Below are 10,516 nucleotides of genomic sequence, written 5' to 3'. Positions count from 1 at the left end.
CTGGGCAACAGTCCAGTTCTTCTGCTCCTTAGCTCAGGTAAGACGCCTCTGATGTTGTCTGTGGTTCAGGAGTGGCTTAACAAGAGGAATACGACAACTGTAGCCAAATTCTTTGACACATCTGTGTGTGGTGGCTCTTGATGCCTTGACCCCAGCCTCAGTCCATTCCTTGTGAAATTCACTCAAATTCTTGAATCGATTTTGTTGAAAATCCTCATAATGCTGCGGTTCTCTCAGTTGGTTGTGCATCTTTTTCTTCCACACTTTTTCCTTCCACTCAACTTTCTGTTAACATGCTTGGATACAGCACTCTGTGAACAGCCAGCTTCTTTGGCAATGAATGTTTGTGGCTTACCCTCCTTGTGAAGGGTGTCAATGATTGTCTTCTGGACAACTGTCAGATCAGCAGTCTTCCTCATGATTGTGTAGCCTAGTGAACCAAACTGAGAGTTCAGGAAACCTTTGCAGGTGTTTTTTTTTGGTTGGTTGGTTGGTTTGTATGTTATTGTATTTTGTTTTGTTGGTGTATTGGTGGGTTTTTGTTAAATGTGAGCCAAAATCATCACAATTAAAAGAACCAAAGACTTAAACTACTTCAGTCTGTGTGCATTTAATTTATTTAATACACAAGTTTTACAATTTGAGTTGAATTACTGAAATAAATGAACTTTTCCACAACATTCTAATTTATTGAGATGCACCTATAATTACTTTTTCAATGCTTAAGCATCTCTTTTTAGATTAAGATGTAGTCAACACAAATACTCATGCATTTTTTCCACTGCACACTTCACATTGCAAACATTTAACCCACTGGACTTTCCAGCAGATTTTCTCTCTCCAGCAAACACAAATACATTATAGTCAATATCACAGACCCAAATATTATCACCCAGATCATCTTTATTAAGTTTGAACAGAAACTACAAAACATATCATGCAAGATGTCCAGAACTTTATACAAATGAGTTGTGAGTGTGTTTGAGAATGAAAGGCCACTAGATCAGATAAATGTGAAACCGTACACCGCATTAGCATCACAAACTGTCAAGTTGTTAACTAGTTTAATCGATTTTTCACAAGGTGCAAAGAGCTTCTTGACAGCATAATGACAATCATTCAACATTTAAATATTAAATATTTAATGATTTACTTGCCAGCATGGTTTAGAGCAAATGTGATGGATGTGTTTTAGAGAAGATACACCAATATCACACAGTTGAATCTTCAACACGGAGTCTGACTAGTACAGCTTTATTATTTGCTCTTATATTTCAGCGAGTTTTACTGTGGTCATATTTCAATGAAGTGTAGCTGGTCACATGCAAGATATTCATTTATATATATTGGCTGATTATAAATAAGCAAAAGGGCGGAGTCAGCTGGGGCGGGTCAGGGTGTGTTTAATAGGAGCGGATTGCAGGGGGAATGGCAGCACAGTCCTCTGCGTTCAGAGAGTTGTCAATCACAGGTCTGTATTCCAGAGTAACCTGAAACACAAGTTTGTATGTTATATTAGCGCATGCTTTTTCTTGTATGCAGACTATCAAGAAAGATTTAAAGGTAAACAAATGAACGGTAAGGTAACAATAGTAAAACAGTCTCACAGTGAACCAGAGGATTCATTATATATTTACCTTTCCTGTCTTGGGATCCACATAGGACAGTGTGTGTTTCCTCCAGTGCTGCTCGAAAGGCTTCTTCACTTGTCCCTGCAGAGGCTTGGAGTAATCGTACTCATCCACGCGGTCCTGTAAGAAACACAGAGTAACAAAATCATTAAAGATGCAAACGTATTACAACATGACAGTTGATAGTTTGCTCAAAAAAGAAAATATGTTGAAAATCTTCTCAACCTAAGATGTAGAGGAGTTTGTTTCTTCATCAGAACAGATTTTGAAAAATTAAGCATTGCATTACTTGTTCATCAATCGATGCTCTGCAGTGAATGGGTGCCGTCAGAATGAGAGTCCAAACAGCTGATAAAAACATCACAATAATCCAGAAGTAATCCACACCACAGCAGTCCATCAGTTAACGTCTTGTGAACAGAAAACAAATCCATCAAGACGTTTGAACTTCACAAGATGTTAGCTGATGGACTGGAGTGGTGTGGATTACTTGTGATGTTTTTATCAGCTGTTTGGTCCTTTAATTTTGACGGCACCCATTCACTGCAGTGCATCCATTGGTGAACAAGTGATGTAATGCTAAATTTCTCCAAATCTGTTATGATGAAGAAACATACTCATTTACATTTTAGAAGCTAGAGTAGATTTTCAGCAAATTTTTATTTTTGGATGAACTATTCCATTAAGCTGCAAGACTGCAGATTACAAATATCTGGAAGCAACAATAACCATTTGTAAAAGATGTAACCAAACATTTCCATTTTCAATAGCCAAGATGTCATTTTCACTAGGTTAAAAAAAAATTCAAACAGCTTTGTAAATGTACAAAATGTTGTGCTTAAACAAGCATGCTGGTTTCAGAGAGTTCACCTTGAAGTCCTCGCGTGCGTGAGCACCTCTGCTCTCTGTACGGGCCTCAGCGGAGACGATTGTCTGCACTGCGTTCAACATCAGATTCTGCAGCTCCAGAGTTTCCACCAGATCAGTGTTCCAGACAATGCCTGAAGACATAACAGCAGCACGAAGTACTATAAGAACCATCATACTGCAGCGATAACACAACCTTATTAATACAGTGATGCAGATCAAGAAACAAAGAGTGACATTTATTTCAATGCATTTTATACAATGCATTAATTCGATTAAAAAACACAGCAAAAGCAGAAATATTGCGAAATAGTATTATAATTTAAATGAGATGTTTTTACTTGAATATATTGTAAAATGTAATCTGAGATCAAAGCTGTATTTTCAGCATCATTACTCAGTCTTCAGTGTCACATGATCTTCAGAAATCATTCAGATATGCTGATTTATGCCTCAGCAGACATTTCTGATTATTATTGATGTTGAAAACTGTTGTGCTGTTTCATATATTTGTGGAAACCATCATTGAATTTTTTCAGGATTCTTTGATGAATAAAAAGATCACCTTTTTTTAACAAAAATCTTTTGAACTAAGTCCAGTGTGTCACTTTTAATAAATTAAATGCATAACTGCTGAAATAAAGTATTAATCGTACTGACCTCAAACATTTGAACAATGGTGTGCGTGAGTGTGGAGGTATTTAAGGTATTTGTTATGGTATTTTATTTCTAATTTGTTCAATTCTCCTGTGCCAGTCTTCTCTGACCTCTGTCAAATGTCTTGATGTCTTCCAGTGACTTGTAGACGGACTCCATCTTGTCACAACCTTCCTTCAGGACGTCTCCAGTGCGGAACACAGCAGCGTGACTCTGCATGGTCTGAGGTCCAAAAGAAAAACACAAAACCCAGATTCAATTATGTTGAAATTAATATCTTATAATGACCCCATTTGATTAGTTTATAACTTCATGATTCTTTTAGGAAGTATAGAACTGCAGTGATGTGACAGACCTTCTGCATATTCAGTCTGATCTCTGAGGTTCTGGTACTGCCGTTAGCAAAGCGGATCTTGTCCAGATTGGCGACAGATGCCTCTCCTGCATTGGGTTTCAGAGGGGAAAGCTTCTCTCCTATGAGACAGGATCAAACCATTACACAGCTGTTTTATATATATAAATATATTCACAAATAACCACTGATGCCATAAAACTTGCATTCCTTCAATGCAATGCCTGTACCTGGAGTGTTTGTCTCAGCAATGGTCAGGGCACAAGCGCGTCCGAACACCACCAGATCCAGCAGTGAGTTGGCACCCAGGCGGTTGGCACCGTGCACTGATGCACAGCCGGCCTCACCGCAGGCGTACAGGCCTGGTACCACCGTATCCTCTCCATCCTTATGGGTGATGACCTGCGAGGATTAGAGAATATTAGTGTCATGCTCTCAAAGGAATCACTTCCACACAGTGATTTGAACATTTACGTTATGATGTAACCATCACAATGCATTCAAAACCTGTATATCATTTTCACCTTCTGGGTCTGTTTGGATACAAAGAAACTGTATTGTTTAAAACAGCCATAACTGAAAATTAATAATTTAATAACTTAATTTTTTTCCAGCTAAAACCATATTTTATCTGATCAGCAAATTCTTATTAAAGAGTGAATGTGTTTTAAATGTTACCAAGTAATTACTGCATTTACCACTTTTTATTAATAAAAAAAATGAGAATTTCAAATAACACATGACCCACACTAAAAAACAAAAAACAATATTGTATAAACAATCTAATATTTTAATTAGTAATCATCTGAGAATTGCTATTACCAGTATTAACCCCACTGGAATTAATGGAATTTAATTAAATCCCATCAAATTTGAAATCGTGATTGTTCAAAAAAGTCCAAATTTATTAAACCTGCATATTTATTTATAACAAAACAACATAAATACGTGTGAAAAAAACGTTCACACAAAATAAAATCATTTTACTCGCATAAACTTTCACTTTCAGACGAAATAAGTGATAAATTTTTTTATGCCTCAATGGCTCATCAATGGGGAAAAGGATAAATATGTGTAACACAATTTATAACTTGATAGATAATTAATTTTTTTTTTTTTTTTTTTATCCCTTTAAGAGATATCTATCTCTATATCTCTTATATATAATAATGGATATCTCTTAAAAAAAATAGTTGTAAGAAATCCTGTGGGCGGGGGTCTTTTTTGGAGTCTTTAGTGTTAAATTTATTGCAATTTAATTTATCCTTGCTGATTAAAAGTAGTAATTTCTTTAAAATAAAACAATATACTCATACCAGTTTTTTACAAATACAGTTCTAATACAAAACTGTAATAACTGGTGCTACAACAACCAGTGTGGGACAAATAACACTCCATATCGTATTAATTAAAAATTCAGAGTTTGTTCAAATCCCTTATATTCATAGAGATGTTAAAAAAGGAATACCTGTCCCTTGTAGTTGGTGGGGACGCCGCCCATGTTGTAGTGGACGGTGGGTAACACTGGGATGGGATCTTTTGTGACGTCCACTCCAGCAAAGATCATGGCGGTCTCAGAGATGCCGGGCAGGCGAGCGGCGAGCTGCTGGGGCGGAAGGTGATGGAGCTGCAGGTAGACGTGGTCTTTATCTGGCCCAACACCTCTGCAGGGAACAGGGAGGAAACTCATTCTTCCCATCGGCTGAATGACTGACTGAATCACTCACTTATTAAACACAGTTAAACGCTGCCACCTACTGGCAGTTTCAGTTTCATATTGAGAGAATCATTTCATTGTATATACAGTGTGTATAAATATTTCAATATTCATTAAAATACATGAATACCCGCTTTTAAATATTAATGCAATCTTTATACAAAATATTTCTTTATAAAGCTACTTTTTGTAATATCTGTTCAATGCTTTTCTCATCTGAAACAATAATGGCATGATCTTTTGGGGGTCATTTTTAGTCCAAGTTGGTGACTGTGTTCTGGGCACAAAATAGCTGATTAATATTATTATACCTTCCTTCCCGGATCTCGATGGTCATGGACCGTGAGACCACGTCTCTAGAGGCCAAATCTTTAGCATTGGGTGCGTAACGCTCCATGAATCTCTCTCCTTCACTGTTGATCAAGATGCCTCCCTCTCCACGGCAGCCCTCTGTGATCAGGCATCCGGCTCCATAGATTCCTAAGAGAGTTACGTCAGAGGTCATTTAAACTAGCCATAGGCTGGCTGAGGGTTATATTTATAACACAGATGATCGAGTATCAACACAGACACAACCGTATAACCACGGCCATTATATATAACTGTTAGATATCACTGATGTGATGAGACATAATCATTGTTATAAAACATGGTATTTTTGTATTTTTTGCGAAGATTGGTTTATGATGCTTTAGAAGACAGTGAAGGCATTCTAAAGGACTTTTCCAGGCTTATGAGAGATGAAGCTCACCCGTGGGGGAACTGAACAAATTCGAGATCCTGGCAGGGCAGACCAGCTCGGGTCACCATGGCATTACCGTCTCCTGTGCTGGTGTGAGCTGATGTACAGCTGAAGAATGTGCGGCCATAACCACTGCAGAGAAAGAACAATTCATATTTTTATTTGTATGTTTGTAATAATCCTTTTTTTTTTTTTTTTTTTTTTTTTTTTTTTTACAAATAGCTATTCTTTAAACAAATAATGTCAGTTTTTGTTTTTTTATTAAAAAATGAATTGTATTTTATATATTTTTTATATATAAAATACAATAAATAATTTATTTCAAACAGAATCAAACAAACTTCTAAAGATATAAGGTAAAACTATTTTAAGAAAAATATTTTTTACCCTTTTAACTAAAACTAAACTAAAAATATAAAAAAAAAATGTACAATCAAATAAAAATAAAGCTGAAATAAAATAGAATATAAATATTAGATGAATAGCTTAAAAAATAAATGTCTTGGAAGCTAAACTTAATGCAATAAAATGTGTACTTAAACATTTACTGAAATAAAAATAGCACTAATAAAATGACAAAAGCACATAAAACGAAAAGTGAAAAGATAAAAAAAATCTAATTCAAAATATTAATAAACATTTTAATAATATATAAACAATACTAAAATAACACTGCTGAAGGGGATAGTTCCCCAAAATGGTAAATTCTGTCATCATTTACTGACCCTCATGTTGTTCCAAACCTGTATGAATTTTTTTCTTTTGCTGAACACAAAAGATATAAAGATATTTTGAAGAATGTGGGCATCCAAACTGTTGATGTTTCCCACTGACTTCCTATTTTTTCTCATTCTGTGGAAGTCAGTGGAGGCCAGCAACTACTTGGTTACGCACCTTCTTTAAATTGTCTTCTTTTGTGTTAAGCAGAAAAAAGGAACTCATACAGGTTTGGAACAAATTAAGGGTGAGTAAATGACAGAATTTTCATTTTTCAGTGAAATATCCTTTTAAGACATAACATGAGATCACTTCTCTCACCCCGTGGCAATGACTGTGTTCTTGGCTCTGAAGCGGTGGATGGATCCGTCCTCCATGCACAACGCAATGACCCCCCCTTACACTCTCCATCCTCCATCAGCAGATCCAGAGCAAAATATTCCACAAAATAACTGGTGTCATACCTTAGAGACTAGACAGCAACAGACACAGTTAGACAGGTGCTCCAGTTGAAGCTGAATCTTGCACAGCCGACAGAATGCCTGTCTTGATGTCTTGATTTCTCGACGGTTTAAGAAACCCCAACCCAACTCACATCCACAGACTCTCACTCACCCGTCCATACAGCGTATGAAGAAGAGAGTGACCCGTCCTGTCCGCCACACAACAGCATCTATGAGCCTGACCTCCTTTCCCGAACTTCAGACTCTGGCCTCCGAAGGCACGCTGATAAGATCTTCCCTTCCTCGGTACGGCTGAACGGCATGCCGAAGTTCTCCAGCTGAAAAGACACAGACAATCATATTGAGAGGAAGTAAAACAAGAGGTCAGAAAGTCTTCTTATCCAATCTCCTGACAGTAATCGTAACAGCGGCAGATCCTGCAGCCGTCTCTCACCTCCACCACTGCAGCAGGCGCCTGCTCTGTCATGTAGTGAATGGCATCCTGGTCTCCCAGCCAATCAGATCCCTTCACTGTGTCATAAAAGTGCCAACGCCAGTTGTCCTCCTCCATGTTTGCCAATGCAGCATTAATCCCACCCTATTTTATTATAGATAAAACAAAACAAGAATATTATAATCCATTTTAAATAAATTGTAATAATAAAAATAATTCAATGTATAAATAAATTAAATAGGTTAACATTTCGCTTTTTTTAATCTTTACAAAGAAAGATTAGTGTTTACCCATATACACACAATAAAATATAGTTAACAAATATTAAATAAATATATAATTACATACACACTTACACATAAATATAAAATATAAATCTAAAAAATGAATAATGATTTAATATATGTGACTCCGGTCTACAAAACCAGTCTTAAGTGTCAATTTTTCGAAATTGAGATTTATACATCATCTGAAAGCTGAATAAATAAGCTTTCCATTGATGTATGGTTTATTAGGATTGGACCTATATTTGGCCGAGATACAACTGTTCTGTAATCTGAAGGTGCAAAAAAAAAAAATCATAATATTGAGAAAATCGCCTTTAAAGTTGTCCAAATGAAGTACTTAGCAATGCATATTACTAATCAAAAATTAAGTTTTCATATATTTATGGTAGGACATTTACAAAATATCTTCATGGAACATGATCTTTACTTAATATCCTAAAATCTGTAATTTTGACCCATAAAATGTTTTGGCTATTGCTTAAAATATACCCCAGCGACTTAAAACTGCTTTTGTGCTCCAGGGTCACTATATAAATATATATAAAAAATATATAATTATTAATATATAAAAAGCAATTTAAATATTTATAATTCACAGTCATAGATTGAGACCACATATATATTATATAGAGAATATTAATTATCTATTATGTTTGAACAACACACTTATTAGCGCTTTTATTTTTTCAGAGTGGTGTAAGAATATCAGAGGTGTAGTTTCAAAGGTTGAACTCTTCTGTGAACTTTAGACTTCTTTAACTGAAAACCAGTGCGCTGCCCTCAGTCGTCCTAAAGAACTGATTCCCATTCAATCTGCTCCTGATCAGTAAAACCTGGTCTATAAACTAGTGTTAATCCAGAGGACAGATCAAGCTGTTGCAGTATATGAGAGGGTATGAGAGAGCAGGTGGTTTTGTTGCTAAATGATAACAAGGAGAAATGCAAGAGGAAATCTCCAAACCTGTGCGGCCACGGTGTGTGAGCGGGTGGGGAAAAGCTTGGTGACACAGGCGGTGTTAAAACCGGCCTCCGACAGACCGAAAGCTGCACGCAGGCCTGCGCCCCCCGCTCCCACCACGACAGCGTCAAACTCATGGTCTACTACTGGATACTGAGTGGAGATCTGAGGGGGGAGACATACCAAAAAACACACTGATCACACCAGACCAGTAGCCAGTTTCTTTAAAGTGACACCACCTTAATAGCCTGCAATGGTGGTGCATGTACGCGTATAACAGTCAATACTAGATCCTGCATGCAGAATGAAAACTACTGAAACTAAACGAGGAAGTAGCATATATACTTACAGCGTCTGAGACTTTTGCATCTCCCCTTTTCCCATAGATGGAGAAATGCAACTTGCGGTTGCTCGTCTGGCACACCGCTGGCAGCTGGACGAAGCAGCAAAAATATTAATTTTTATAGTTGAAAACAAGCAAAATCACATCTGTGATGTTCATCTTTGTTTGTGCATTTCAATGCTTTAACTTCATTTGTTAAGTATTTATTCAATTCACATTTATTTTGTATAGACAAACATATCATTTCAATTTAGAATTAATTTATAGTGTATTTGTTTATTTTCTTCTTCGCTTAAATTTTTTCTTTTGCATTCTGTATAATAATAAAAAAATATATGCAATACAAAAAGTATGACAGTCTTTTAGTAAATGACAAATGTGTTTCATTTTTAGTAAGAAAACATCACTGAAACACAACATAGAGACAACAATCAATGCATTCTGGTATTTTCTGGTGACATAACAGTGAGAAGTCTGGTTATTGCTTCATTGTAACACAACCACAGATAAAATATAGGTTGGGCGATTATATTAGAGACTGTTTGGAGGATCGAATAAAAGTCATGCATCCAGACACTTAAAAAGTGATTATATCCAATATAATGGCATGAGGATTTAGCATCACATGGCTAATGCTAATGCTGCCTGCTTGACCTTCAATGGATTCCTGTATACAAACTATCTAAACTTCATTTCTATAAAATGCAACAATACACATCAGGTGAAAAACCCTCAAGCATTACTGCTAAAAGGCAAGCTCTGTTAATAAAATAGCATCACATAAAACGTACACGCTTGTAACAAAGGTACAGATACTATGTAACAGTGTTACTTAACCACAACAGATGATGGTTACAAAACCAGCACACAACAGGCTACAATAGACTACAGCGACATCTGAGTATAAAGCTGTTTCAAACTGTCGGCCTGCGTTGGCAGAATGCCATTAAAATACAAAGCATGCAAAGTATAAGAGAGAGGACTTACAGCTTTAGATGATACAATCTTTCTTCCGAGGACACGGGAGGCAGCGCACCACCACGGCCATGTTGCTCGATTCTGGCTGACGATGAACCGCAAGCGCTTGTGATGGGAAGTCCGACTCATTTCCACGAATCGGTTCTTTCGAACAGTTTAAGTGATTCGGTGATTCTTTCCCCCGGCTTCACGGCGCGGCGTATTGACTCGATTAGGTTTTATTTAAAAGTTGTTTATTGTAATCGCATATATTTAGGTCGGTTTGTTGTAGCAATGTTTCTGCTCATAAAAACACTCACGGAACTTTTCGCACAATCAACCAAATCGGTTCACTTAAACAACTCTTACTTTCGTTCTCATCTTATTCGGG

The 10,516-nt window shown here is 36.6% G+C and overlaps 1 pseudogene; it reads right to left on the bottom strand.

The window, feature by feature from the left end:
* Window positions 1-885: 885 nt before the first annotated feature.
* LOC109085159 lies at window positions 886-10,275 on the bottom strand (annotated as a pseudogene).
* Between the last annotated feature and the right edge of the window lie 241 nt (window positions 10,276-10,516).

The sequence above is a fragment of the Cyprinus carpio genome, unplaced genomic scaffold (genome assembly GCF_018340385.1).
Source record: "Cyprinus carpio isolate SPL01 unplaced genomic scaffold, ASM1834038v1 S000006742, whole genome shotgun sequence".
Lineage (NCBI taxonomy): Eukaryota > Metazoa > Chordata > Actinopteri > Cypriniformes > Cyprinidae > Cyprinus > Cyprinus carpio.
The sequence above is the reverse complement of the archived record's forward strand: the minus strand, read 5'-3'. Positions and strand labels throughout refer to the sequence as shown.